The sequence below is a fragment of the Trachinotus anak genome, unplaced genomic scaffold (assembly GCF_046630095.1).
Source record: "Trachinotus anak isolate AG129_WGS33_773 ecotype Australia unplaced genomic scaffold, CSIRO_AGI_Tana_v1 ptg000021l, whole genome shotgun sequence".
NCBI lineage: Eukaryota > Metazoa > Chordata > Actinopteri > Carangiformes > Carangidae > Trachinotus > Trachinotus anak.
Window position 1 is genome coordinate 7,522,501 of NW_027273872.1, and position 14,648 is coordinate 7,537,148.

At 40.3% G+C, this 14,648-nt stretch overlaps 1 long non-coding RNA gene across 1 annotated transcript in view; it reads left to right on the forward strand.

Annotated features, from left to right (window-relative positions):
* Positions 1-1,054: 1,054 nt before the first annotated feature.
* The window catches only part of LOC139605947 (uncharacterized), a 32,439-nt gene continuing 18,845 nt past the window's right edge, over positions 1,055-14,648 (forward strand). Inside the window, exon 1 of the long non-coding RNA XR_011684507.1 lies at positions 1,055-1,683. This is a non-coding gene — a long non-coding RNA (uncharacterized lncRNA). The remainder of the gene's footprint in view (positions 1,684-14,648) is intronic.

The following is a 14,648-nucleotide window of genomic DNA, read 5'->3' on the forward strand; positions in this document are numbered from 1 at the left end:
TAATATTGGTCGCCTGAAGTCAATTCACTGACTGCTTCAAACGCACTAAAGGGATATCTACCAGTTTTTTTTATAGGGCAGTGTGGTGGTCAATGCAGAGATGGTTCTTCAGCCGGAATGACCCAGGTTCATATCTTCACTCCCCATTTAACAAGTATTTGCTCTGCTAAAAAGTGTGAAAGACCCGTTAGCCTCCCCTGAAGAGAGAGCTTTCGCACTTTAACAAGAAATCTACTCGGAGGATTTGAATAAAGCAGTTCATCATCATCTTCATCACGTCATCGTTTTTTTGTCTTAAGTGTCAACCATGTACAAGTAAGTCCAAAAAAATGTGAAAATGGAAGCTGCCAGGGACAATGACCTTCTAGCTCCAGTATATTATTCTGTGAAACTCCACAGTAGATGAAACTAAGGTGAAACTTCAATTACCCTCCTGTCTGCCGAGAAGAGTTTTTTTTTTAATTATTTATTTTTTCTTTTGAGAGGAAGAGGGCTGAGCTGCAGGTGAAACTGTTTAATCAGCTTTCGCACTCACCACAAGATAAAGTCGTTCATGGAGCACGGTGGAGGAAGGGGCGGAGTGGGCCGTGTGTGCTTGCTACTGCAAATCAGTGTGGCCTTTCTGTTGGAGCCGACAGTGAGGCTTTTCTGCAGGCCGATGTTATCAGGCAGCAGCGGGTTTCCCCTCATCTAACTCATTGTGGAGTGCTGTCAGCAGCCTCCATGCACGTATTTTGTTGGTTAGGCTGAGCACACTGTGCGTTATGACTGATATGCTGATATGCTGCAAGTGTAATAACAGCATTTTTGACATGTGGATGTGATGTATTCATTGCCTTGATAGCCATTCAGAGTGGCACAAAGCAAAATCCATCAGAAGCTTTAAATTATTTTCTGAACAACTGATTAATGAAATGACTCATCACTCATTTTCAAAGCATCTACAGTCAGAGAGGGGCTTATTCTAGTCCTTGCACTTCCAACAGCGAACAACAATACAGTGAGAAATGTATCATGGAAGAAGCATTTCCCTGACAGCAGAACATGATGCAGCCATAATGTCTCCAAAGAGAAACCTTGCTCTCCTCCATTAACATTGTTATGACTATTGCTCTCAATTTAAACTAAAAGCTGACAAGAAGTGAATTCAAACACACTCTGCGGGGGTCAAGTGAATGAGCCCTGGTAAATTCAGGAGGCAAATTAATGCAAGGAATGAGTAAGACAATGAAAAACAAGTTAAAACCAGAAGAAGAAAAAAACATGACATTAATACTGAATAAATTTGTGACAAAAACTGGTCATTCACACTGCTAAAATCACGTTTGCAGTATAAACATTTTACATGTTGTGCTATTGGGGCTATTTGTACGTTTTCTATGCCACCGAACATGGTCTCTGGCGGGGAGTGGGTGGTGGTGATTGCTGCTTGACAAGAGCTTCAGCAATCATTGCATTTTCAACACAAGCGGTTATAATGCACCCTCTGAGCAGCGCTACATCTTCAGGGCAGATTGGAGGCGACACTTAGTTGCTATTGGAAAAGTGATGAGATGAGCTGGGGCTAGCTGGTTAGCATGCTAACTTCAGTAGAAGAAATGACGTGACAGAGATGAGTTGACGCCGGCGCTTCTTTCCACCACTGGAGACTGATGCTGAACTCACAACCTCTCTTCTACACTGGTGAGTAAATGTTCATGTTAGCTATGTAGCAATAGCAAAACTTACAAATAGCTCCTTTAACACCACATGCCCAGCACCAATGAGGAAACCAAGGCACCAACTAGCTAGTAGAGAAAGATCAACATTTTCCTGAACTAAAGCTAAAAGAAGAGTATATGAATGCTAATGCTGCTCTGTACCTGCTACATGATAGGAAACTGAACACGTTAGCTGTAGCAACTTTAGAAGCTAGTAATTTCCATATATCCGGTTGTTATGATTCTGCACTAACAACAATGGAGCAATTTACAACTCAATCTCACAGTGTTCACATAACATTGCTGCTGAAAAAAAATATGTTATTGTCACTTTTTAACAGTTGTCATGATCTAATCAGAGCAAAGAGTGTCATGTTATTGATTATTTTTAGTCATGTAATGATGTAAATCCACCACAGAAGACTTAAAACTGGCTAATGACTGATTGGCCTATATGCTGATTCCATAGATTGTATATAAAAAGGCTGATTCTCACAAGCAAGGAGATTAACCCGGAGGAGAGTTTAAATGTTGCTGCCACCGTTACGCTGTCTCACAGAGACTCTTTATTTGTAACACATTTTTAATGAAACATTGAGTCAGTTAATTAAGCATAAATCAATATAATTATCTGCATGTAAATGCCAAGTTTCAGATCATCAAACCCGCGTGGATTGTTTTTTCTAAGTTAATTTTTGGAATTGGCAGACAAGGAGCCTTTTGTAGAGAAAACGTCTGGCAAGGATTCAGCAGATGAACCAATTTGTAGAAAAAAAAAAAAAAATTAAAAAGTTAAATATAGGCAAGATGTCCCAGTTACTGAGAAATATATCCAGGCTTCAAGACCAAATTATAAAACATTGAACATTTGACAATTACAGCATTACATAAATACTACGGTTGTTATGGAGACATCATGATGAATCACCAGCAGATGAATTGTCTTGTTGCTGTCTAAACTGGCTCAGTAAGACTGAAGAACAGATGCCTGCTTCGAGCTGAACGACAACACTGAGCTGCAACCTGTGGTGTGTAAAATAAGAAGCCGTAAAAACAAGATTCATCATACATTCATTGCTCTTTATCTTACTTGATGCCAGATACATTTTCTGAGGGATTTTTATCTATTTTTTTACGATAAAAAATATCATTTTTCATCATCACTATAAAATGTATCATAGCCTTCATTTACTCCATATATATAATCTTATTTATTTATACTTAATAAAAGTCTTATTTTAGACTTATTTCGGGGTTTGTTTGTCAGTTAAATATGCTTTCTTCTGAAAATAATAGCTACACCATATATTTATCACATGATTAAGAAATGATGGCATCTCCTTTGATTTGTGTTTGCTTGAGAGCAGCTGATCAGCCATAGATGCAGATTTACATACATAAATTTATAGGAACAAAATCTTGAGGGATGGGGATGAAAAACCCTTTGACATCACTCAGGTCTGAGCAAAAATATATGAGCTAGGTTTTCTCTTAATGTTCAAACCTTTCTGGAAATATCTTCCCCTGCTTTTAAATATTCTTTTGGAATATTAAGCTGACATTATGCTTTCATGCATAATTTCCCCATGTTCATCCTAAACTCTTCAAGTACCTGGATGAATGTGCCAGCATGTAAATGGCTGAATAGGTTCTGCACTGGAACATTAAGAAGGCATCTTTTAGAGTCTTCATTTCATGGAGGTGCTAAGTCACATTTTTCATTCATGAATCATTTCTTTCCAGCGAATATCCAGCTAATATCTTCCACCTTCCTCTCCACCTCTTTCGAAATGCACCAACAACTTCCTGTCCCCTCTCCTCTCCTGACATCAGACTGCAAACCCGCATTGCGAAGCCTAAGTCCTCCTCAATAGCAGCCGTGTGTTGGATTCACCTCTGGCGTGCCAAAGGGGATTATGGTTAATGGAGTTGCCCAATACAGAGGCAGAATTAGCCCTTGCTGATCTTCCTGTGTGGTTTGAGCTCAGGTTCATTGTGTGCCTGCAGTTGGAAGCAATAAAAAAGAGGTGAGATTTGGAAGTGGGAGGATTTTTCTAGTCTGGTCGCTGAAGGAAAATGCCTGTTTTGTGTTTTAGCTATTCATGCTAACAATGAGTGTCCGGATTGTGTAATGCTGCAGAGGAAACGACAGAAAAAAAAACCCAAACATATTCTGTGAGTGTTCAAAGGCGTGTGTGCCTGTAGTGAAGATATTTATTGAGTAATATGCGACACAAGTTCGAGGCTTAGTGGGCTGGAATACCAATGTGGTCAAAAATAAATGAACATTGTGTAAAAGTGTTTCCCTTGCCCTCTAAAACAGCCAATATGAAACTGTTCCGTGATTATAGTGAGATCTGAAAATTAATAAACTGATTTGGCTAAAAATTGTTATAATTAGGTGCCTATCCAACAGAAAATTAGTTACCTTACCTAAATTCAACACTCGTTTATCAATCTCAGTATTGATGTATCATGTCTTTTTTCTATTATTTTCATGTTTTATACTCTTAAACTCCAACAGCTACATGTTACACAGATCTTTCATACACGACTTCTAACACCTACCGTGACAAGCATCATTTTTATTGTTGCTCTTGTTGTTTTCCTTTTCTGAGCTTTCCAGACAGACTTTCTCCCAGGCCTCGTGTGCCCTCGACTACCTCCGCCAATCAAAGGTTTTATAGTTATAGATGGTTAAAGTTATAGGTTAATGCTGCAGTTGAGGTTATAGTCTGTCAATCCAAGGGGCAGGATTTGTACACAGCCTGAGAGGAAGGTCTGCCTTGGTCGCCCAAGGCTATAATGTCTCCTGAGCTCTGAATCCATACAACACTAAGCATAAATAGCAGCAGCTTTAGCCAGTGAGCTTTCTCCTCACCTAAACTGAGATGTTGGTGCTCTGTGGCAGCCAGTTATTGCGCCAGCTAATGGCAGAATATTTACTTAAAAATGAAGATTATGTTGATCAGAGGAATCACGTGTCCAGTTAAGTGTATAAGGTGTGTGACTTTGGCACAGGATTCTGCTGGTTGTATCTAATGTTGTTTTCTTTTAACCATGACTGCCATCTTTTCCCAACTCGGACCAGGTAGCTTTTTTTATCTTAGTGCATTGTGGCCCTGCAAGTGACACATAAAAAAACTAATATGGGCTATTTTGGAAGGAAATGACAAACTACATATTAATTTGTCTGTGTAAAGGCTGCTCCCTGGTGAGTGTGTGTGTGTGTGTGTGTGTGTGTGTGTGTGTGTGTTTGGTGTGTTGGTGTGTTTAAGATCAGCGTCCAGGTTTATTCATTTATTAGTCAGGTCCTACAAATAATAGAACACAAGCTTATTTCAGCCGTGTGGGTTCATTTGTGTTATGATCTGCTAAAAGGGGTCAGCCCCCCCGTGGTGATGTATGGTGGTGTTGTTCTCTTTGTGCTGTAGGTGTGGAGAGCCCGCTCAATCAGTGATATTGGAAACAGGTGTGCATCATTAGCTCCTCTACGCAGTGACTGATGGGCTGCTGCCAACTGGTCAAAGAGCTAATATTGATCTACAGTAAATGGCATTCTGTTCAAGTTGGTGCACTCATGGGGTGCGCACGTGTGCCCATAGGCCCAAACAGTGATTTCATCAGTAAATGAATGTTGCTGTTTTGTTTTATTTTTTTGTTTGTTTTTATTATTTATTATTCCTAGCACCTGTCTGGCTCGGCCCTCTTGCAGCAGAGCTGCTGGAAGGAACCAGGTGAGGCCGGGGTGGTGAGATACCAGCCTCAGCTGGAGGAGTGGGTGGCAGCTTGCTGTGAGGTTCATTTTCACTTGATTCTCTTTCCCCCCTTCGGTTTTAATTTGTTTTTGCTAAACCTCCAGGGGTTTGAATTCGCATCTGTTTCATTAATATTTTTTTAATAAACACCAGCTTTTTATGTACACTCTCTTGCCTGAAGAGCTGTTTACTTCAAGTTTCCCAATGCCAACAAGCGTCTGTTGTCCATCTTCAAATAGAGCTGCACTGTAATTCAGCCTGGAGGATTTTAATTTCACTATTTTGAAAAAAATGAAATTATATCAAATATCTGATCCAACAGAGGTCACCAGTCAGTCCACATTATATTTTACATGTATTTGTGATGTTTTTGTGAAGGAAAAAAAAAAAAATGTCAACAGTAGGATGGTCCTGCACTTTGAACTGCTGCTATCCTTCCAAACCACCTCCAGGTGTCTCTCCAATTAGATTCCTACAAAATGTATTTGCTGTTGTAGTTAAGTTGTATAGAAACACAATTTTTAGGAGAAAGGGATTCCTGATCCCTGAGTTCTTGTAAGCAAGACAATAGTCAGATTCTCCAAAACTGATCGTCCCTTTTGTCAATCTTCCTTCAGTTTACATGACAGATTCAGATTATTTGTTGAATGGACCTTTGTCAGGACACAAATAGAAATATAACACCTGTATATTTGTATATGGCACACTGCCCTGCAGTGTGTCATGTTGCCATTCAACAAAAAGGGCACAAAGGTGCTGATCCAAACTGACATTTAAAGTTGTTCCATCAGGTCAGAGTATGCAGCCATGCGTTCACTTATAATCTGTCACTGTCTGCTGTTGTTGCATTTAAAGAAGAGAAGAACATAAGACCTCCGTGACACTGAACAACTTCCAGAAACACAGTTAACTGTCAGCGATGTTCAACTTTGTCTGCGCCTCGCTTTGGTTCAAGTGTTACCCAAAGAGGCGTGACAGTGTCTTAGTGAGCTCTGATTTGTTTTTTGTTTTGTTTTTTTCATATCAGAGCAGCTTGGCAGTTTCTTATTATTCATTTCAGAGTTGTTTTACTTTGCTGAGACAAAGTTTTCACTTTGAAATTCATGAGTTTTAATTTCAGCTGTGGAGCAGATGAGGACTGTATGTGTGTGTGTGTGTGTGTGATTTTCATGACATTAACTGGCTGAAGAACTCATCTGCTGTGTACACCTGCTAGGAGTTCCTCAGAGGGCCGGTACTGAGCTTTAATTGAATCTCATTCTCTCTTGGAAGCGCCGCGGCGACAGTGGAAATCTGATCTTTGACTTGGCGTCACTCCATGGCAGGTGGAATGCAAAGGAACTGCTGGCACACCAGCTGTCATAAAGTTAGCACTGGGACTTTAATATGTGGGCTTTGAGCGTTTCCTAAAAATCTTTGACTCCTGCTCTGATTATGACACTTTTTTTTTTTTTTAACGTATTTACAGGATGCCTTATCTCCAATGAAGCTGAATCGTGGTCGGTTCTGAAACTTCCTGAGGGAACTTGACATCAAAATAAATTGCTGTAAAGGCATCAGGAATATACATAAAAACTACCATCTTGTGTGAGCAGTCTCTTGTAAACAGGTGTGAAAAATCAAAGTCCCTGTGATGTAGAGGGATTCACGTACTGCTATTCCCTCTGCATTTGTAATAATATACAAAATAAAGAAGAGAAATGTGGCTTGAAGGCTCCAGAAGGTTGAAATAAAAATGAAATAAAGGGGGAGACAATGTTGGTTATGAGGGTGAAGGCAGCTTTTGTTATATGAGAGAGAGGAGAGAAAAGACTTGTTTTAAAAAGATGATGAAACCAAGGTTCACCACAGAAGAGCAAAGCACACAGGGCCATTCAGTATTTACCATGTGCGGAGTGGGTGGTGGAGCCTAATGGCACTGCATTAAAGACCTCCTGTAAAAAACCACTTGTTAAATGAACTGCTTCACTTTTAATTATAGACAATTCACTCAAGAAAGCCTTGGCAGAGCATCACTACCACAGAGATAAGAAAAGGATCTCAACAAAGACACTGTTGAAATCTATTGCTGTTGACGTCTTTTGATTTGCTTTTATTGAGAAAAGAATCAAATACATCAGAAATGTTTATATTTCTTCATGAGAAAGTTAAAGTGCAAACCAGTGAAGATGACACACTAATGACTGCACCTTATATACAGTGCACAGGGGGACAGCAGCAGCGCAGCAGAGCCACACAGATACATACTTGAACAGGTAGAAACTGAATTGTTGAAAGATCCAGGCTGCAGCAGAATGTCTCACCACTGCTGCTGTAAGAAGAGAGTGGGCTGGAGACAGAAAGCCCAGCATATAATTAGGCCTTTAACGGATTTTTCTGACACCCACTCCATACAACTTTTGAATAATGTTCTCAGGAGAACATGAATCATGTATTTAGCTTTGTTAAAGTGAAATATCAACCAGAGACAGAACTGGGCTAAATCATGATCTTAGGAAATGGTGAAAGGAGGAGAAAGAGGCAAACCATTTGTTTTGGATCAACGTTTGGGGAAGTCTTGCCTTCCTCAGGATAACACATTTGGGTGACAACAGACAAGCAGAACTGGAGGTCCAGAAGAAAATATATTAATGTGTCGTTGACAAAGTAACATACATAAATATCAGGTGCAAAGCAAAGTAACAAAAAACAAGGATATCTCAGTTGTCTTTGAGCACAGACAAAAGCTGCATTAAAAACAGTTTAGATATAATTACTGTACCAAACATGCAGTCGGATGACAGAGGAAAATAACAAAACCGAAAAGAAAAAGCTGAAAAAATGAGTGGGGAGACATAATGGATGCAGATGATTCAACACAGGTGCACTGCAGTTACCTTCCAATCAGGCTCTGTGGCAGGTATATAAATGCTGAGCAGGCTCAGTTGGCTCTGGTTTTGTGTCAGATGGCAACAGGAAAAGATCTTAGTGACTCTGAAAGATGCCATGCCATGCTATGCCATGCCATGGTTTGGGTCCACTTGTCTCCCTTGTTAAGACAAATTTGGGAACAGAGGTGCAGAACACAGAGACAGTAGAAGGCAAGTTTGAACCAAGGGTTATTTATTAGCAGGTTGGTTGTAGAAGCGGGGAACGAGCTGAGCGAACTGGATGTCCTGACCTCCCTTAAACCTGACTCCACTTCTGCAGCCAGTAGCTGGCTTCATGCTAGGGCCGGTATTGCATATCATGGCAATGCTAGCATGGCTTAATGGTTGTGGCCACACTGTTTTTTGTTGGCTCTCGAGTACATATTATAACTTCTGTTGTCTATTATTATGTTTTGGTTTTTGGCCACTGTCACTGGGTATTAATAGCACTTTATTGACTTGACCCTTGAAGTCAGTAAGGTGCTACCAATACCCAGGGGGTGGGGAGGGCTGTTGTGTCCAATGAAGCGTTTGTTTTGGTCTGAGATGCTGGAGGTGATGATCGTTTACAGAACATTAAATGAGTATGAAAATGGTGTGAATCATACACTATGGCCCTCACAGTCACCAGATCTCAACCCAAACACCAAATGATGGGATCGCTTTTAGAAGAATGGTGTTCATCCCTCTAGTAGACTAGTTGAAGCTGTTCTGGTGGCCCAAAAGACACTAAGACACTTTATGTTGGTTTTTGCTTTAATCTATCACCCATCTGCACGTACAAAATACCTTTTTGCACTTGTGTGTGCAGTATACTTGTTTTTAAAGTTTTAAATTAATGCCTGTAACTTGTTGTCGGTGTTGAGTCTTTAATGCATGTTTTCCCAGCAAAGAATGATCATTTAAATGTCCACGTCCTCAAGCTGCGAGATATTCATGATGTGATTGATTTGAGCAATGAATTTTACAATAGGCAGAGGTATTATATAATCTGAAAATATGTAGTGAATGGAGCATTTACAAGTTTAACCTTTAGCCAAATACTTCACATCACAACATCAAGCAGAATCTACACGTTACACTAGTTTCCCAGCAGAGTTGTAGAGTTGTTGCTGTGTACAGTAACCGAAGCTTAAAATGTTTCCTTGAAACAATACGCCCATCCTGTCAATCTAAATCACAGAGTAGTTCTACAGTGGAGAAGTGTGTCCCAATCTTTCTGAGAACTGAAACAATTCATCAGGTACAGACTGTGATTTCTCAAAAGCGAAGGACAAATTAAAACCTCAAAAGCTCTGTCTTCCAAACAGCAGCGATCAGACCATTCCATCCAGAAAATGCACAGCTCGACCTCTTTAGATCTTGCATGTCTTTCATCTTGCTCGCATCCCTTGGCATAAGGCGTCACAGGCTAGCTGAGCTGGTGAACACTTGCAGGCTGGGTTCAGTTCACTGATGTCAGTGTTTTTGAGTATTGAAGTTTAATCTATTCATAGCTCTGTGTCCTGCAGCTACTTGGGTTTTGTTTTTTAGTTGCATCTGCAATTCAATTACAGATTTGGTTTCAGTGGTCCAACAACTTCCTTCAGAAATGTGATGTTACGCTTTACTGATTGACTGGCTCCACTGACAGACAGTCTGTAACTGGACATGTGTGATCAAGCTTCAGCTGCAGAAAACGTGGTTGAGTAACTCAGTTTATCCTTAAAATGATTAAGCTTCTGCGAGAGTCTCTCTCTCTCTCTCTCTCTCTCTCTCTCTCTCTCTCTCTCTCTCTCTCTCTCTCTCTCTCTCTCTGAGTGTGTAACAGTGGGAGTTAATTTAATCAGCATCATGCTTGGGTAAGGCAACCATTTCTCAGCCAGTCCACTCAATGACCTCCAGGTAGTGTGTGTGGCAGGAGATTGATAGGAGGAGTTGATTGTATCTCCTCACTATCCCTGGAGAGCACAACTCTCTACACCTCGGTTCACCTCCCTGTGCCTGTTGGAGGTGGGTGGCTGTGGGTCTCAAAGTATCAGCAGTGGGAAATTTTCTGTCTGCAGTCCAGGAGGACACTGTGTGTGCTCTGGCTTCTTTTTGTGTATCCAGGCTTTTCTGTATATGTGTGTGTGTGTGTGCGCGTGCATCAGAGGGGGGCTCAGCATGGTAGCTGTCTTGTGAAGCAGCTCCTCCGCCTCTCTGTGTGAGTCTGAAGGTAGCCAGGTTCATCTGTGACACACAACACAGTGAGGCTCTGTTTTTCCTTTTTAAATTGGTTTTTGGATATGTTGGAGTGAAGTAGTTTGCACAGCATGAAATGGTATAGATAAGGGATGCACGGTAATAAATGTTTGCCATTGGCCAATAATTTCTCTGGTCATTCCGACTGACACCCTTTTTATTTCATGCAATAGCACCATTTGTCTTATTTTTCCACTAGTAGAGACGACTTATTCCCCTCTAACAGTGATGCTCGGTGTAGGTGCAGACATCCAGAGAACATTGCAGCTACATGTGTCGACTCTGTGGTTAAGCCATAAGATATGGTGTTGCTGACATGTGCATCCTCAAAAATAAAACTAACTACTGCCTGGATGTAACTGCAGTTCAACAAATAGGCAGAAGTAAAAGAAAATGTAAGAATTTGTGGAAAATGTAAAGCAGGATACTCTCTGATCTTAAACAACATACATCTAGTGTTGCAGAGGTGATATCACTACATTATAAACCAAACCTACTTTATAGGTATCTACGGTATTATAGGTATCTACTCCCATTAATCCCCTGTGTTGATTATAAATCCAGCTTTACTGTGAGAACTACAGTCTGGGAAATCACTGCATCCACCTGTTTACCAAGAAACAGTTACTTTATGTAACTAAAACTTATCTTTACATTTTTATTTGCACATATATTAAACTATGCAAGTGCACTGTGTTTAAACAGTGAGCTTTAAATGTGCTGGCATGCGTTTTTTTTTTTTTTTTTTTTTTTGCTTTGGAGAGAGACGGGCTAGCTGTTTCCTCCTGCTTCCAGTCTTTAGCTAAGCTCGGCTAATTTTCTCCCAGCTCCAGATTAAAATTCAATGCAGACATGAGATTGAATCAATTCACCCATCTAACTCCAGACAGAAATAGCCTATTATAGATAAAATAAACGTGTTCATAAATGAATAAACAAAGAGAACAATACCTAGTCTAATTTTAGAAATCCAATTGTATAGAGAATGACAGATAAATCTACCCTGGAAAATGCTTTTCAGGAGTTTGAGGTCAAATATTGTAACTCACATTTATCATATAGCCACATTTCCTCAACCTGCCCTGCCCATTGATTACCTACATCTCCCATAGTGCTCTTCATCCACCCCCAGAGAACATGCTAGATTTGTATTCAGCTACTGAAGAATTCATGTGTAGGCGGAGAGAGGAGGAATAAGCACAAGAGTTGCAGCTTGAGAGGAGAGAAAGGTGATGTGACTGGTGTTGGAGAAATATTGGTCTCTGATAGATCATTTCCTGACTGTCAAATATCGGTGCTGATAATGAATCTGGATAGATGCCTTTTGTATTTATTTGTGAGGGACTGACAGATGGGAGGGATGCCAATGTTCTAGACATCAACTATAGCTGCGTTAGGATTAGTTTGTCATGATGTCTGTACGCGGTCACATAAATAAGACAAATATACCGCAAAACATCACAGTGGACACAACGATGCAGCTGATTCTAAAACATTAAAGCATATTACCATCATTACAAGGGAGTACACATATTGCACTTTAAGGCCTATGATCTTTCATTGCTATTGTGTAAAGAGACGTTTAAGTGAGAAGCACAACTTCTGTCAATCACATTATGTTTGCAAATATACACATGGCATCTGTGGGTGCAGACACAGCAAAGAGACAGATGGTTTGATGCAACATCTTGTGCCATGTTTAACGAGCCTGGGTTTGTTCTGGGCTTTGGAGTACAAAGGAGATGCTTTGCATGTCTCCTCCATCACTGTCATTGTGAATTCAACGATTCCCTCCTCTCACTGATAACAAATACACTGTATTGTTCTTAGATTCCCTGGGTTGCGGTGTACAAATAGATTTTTAGTTGTGACCCAGCAAAGTTCCTGCTTTGGGAGTGGCAGGAGTTTTCTGCTGTGAGATGAATTAGTAATCTGGGTGAGTTTGCCAGATCAGGCTTGTTGCTCTGCTTTTAGCATTTAAATGCACATTACACTGAGTCATGCAGCTGAAACATTCCTCTGATATCCTTTCTGAGAGTAATATGTAGTTTTACATATGTTATAAATCTATTTCAGGTTATCAAACAGTGCAGCTTGAGCATCATCAGACTTATGACTACTGCATTTAATTATAGTGCCGTCCTAAATCCACAAAAATGCAGTCACTCTTTTATATTCTTCCTCCTGCATTCACTGCTTTGTCAGCATTTGCCCACGCTAATATATTGTCTCTGTGACCTGTTGATTCAGATCTATCGTCGTCCTCTGCTGGCTGCTGTCTGGTTTTAATTGCAGCCGTGTCCTGTAACCTCCCCTCTAACATATATTTTTCAGATTCACTGCCTATGTAAATCTTTCGAAATTGCTGTGCGAACTACCCCGCCTCCCCTTAACATGAGGTCAAGACTGTTTCCTCACTGAATGGGGATTGAAGTGCAACAGCACAACCTGGTGGATTCACATTTCTCAGTTGTTGAAACATCAGTAACTCTTGTCTTGTCTTGTACGGCTTTATATTTGAAATATTTGTATTCCTCCTCTTCTTCCCTTCCTGTCTGTCTGTTTCCCTTCCTCCCTTTGCTTGCTCATCCTCCAATTCTGGTGTTAGTCTGTCCACCTCCTTGCTCCCTCAAACCTTTTTTCTTTTTCAGCTCCTGTCTGTCTGTCCACCTTCCCTTCGTTCCTCTCTCCATTTGTTTTTCTCATCTCTTTTTACACAGTTTTATATAGGTTTCTTGAGTGGGTGCAATTTAAAGCATTAACAGCTGGTGGTTCACACGGTGGGCTTCATGCAGCACAAACTGTTCCTCAGCAGCTTATATTTGGCAGATGACTCATTATATCTGGATCCTTTTTTTTTCTTCAGCTAACAGCTAGCTGATGATGTGATACATGCTGTGATGGAGCATCATTAAAACTGTAGCTGGAGGAACAATAAAGTCTGAGAGGGTTGCTTTGACGGTTTTAACATGATCACAGCCATAATAAATACCTGTGTCTGAGGGTTTCTCAAACATGTGCAACATGAAGGTTTGGGGTGGATTATTACTTCAATTAGAAAGTGACATAATATGTCCTTTAGCTGTGATGTTAGATATCACAGACATGGAGACATCGTACCTGTGTAGGGGATTTTCTGGGCGCTCTGAATGCCAGAAGATCTGCAGCATGGAAATGAAACAGATTAAAAAAATATTATGTTTGCTGTGCTGCAGGTGGGAGGAAGTAATCTGATTGTGACTGCTACATAATGGATGTTCTCCCCACAAATCCAAGATCCCAGCGTTGGCCTGTGTCGTGTTCCATCCCCAAAGCTATGACATCTGTCTTTCCTTCTCTGCTCTGGTTCTCTGTCGTTGTGTTTGTGTTGTTATATCTTTGTCTGGTTTTCCTCCTTGTTCTTTTGCTTTGACTGTGTCTGTGTTCCTTGTCACCAGGTCTGTAGATAGACTTTGTGTGGGGGTGACGATCTTGTATTTTCAGCTCTTTAATACTCAGTTTTCCACTTCAGTACTTTTAAGGTAGTTAAAACCATCTGGCTCCACTGTCTGATAGGATCATATACATGTTCTATATAAGCTTAGTTAAGTTCTTTATTAAAACTATACAATGTTTACATTCAGACTGAACATGTCAAGGTTTTAATTGCTGCACTATTCCATCGTTTTACATGTCTTGTATCTTTGGAAACAACTAGTCTAAAATAAAGTTTTGTGAGTTTGAACAACATTTTGTTGCACAGTATGAGTTTTTAATGACTGGCAGGCCAAGACAATTTGGAAAATTCACGTATTTGCTTTCTCAGAGAGAGTATAAATACAACGAGAATATCGAAGAGGATCAATATGACTCTCATATCTGTCTGTCAGCTACCAGCAGCAGCTGGTTAGCTTAGTTGAATGACTGGAAACAGGTTGGAAACAGCTAGCCTGGCTTCTCTAAAGCTCACTGATTAGCATCGAATTTGTTTACCAAAACCAATAATTAAACATGCCAGACCGAATAAGAGTCCCAGACAGAACCTCTGTAAAAGCACATCTTGTCATTTTTACACGTTG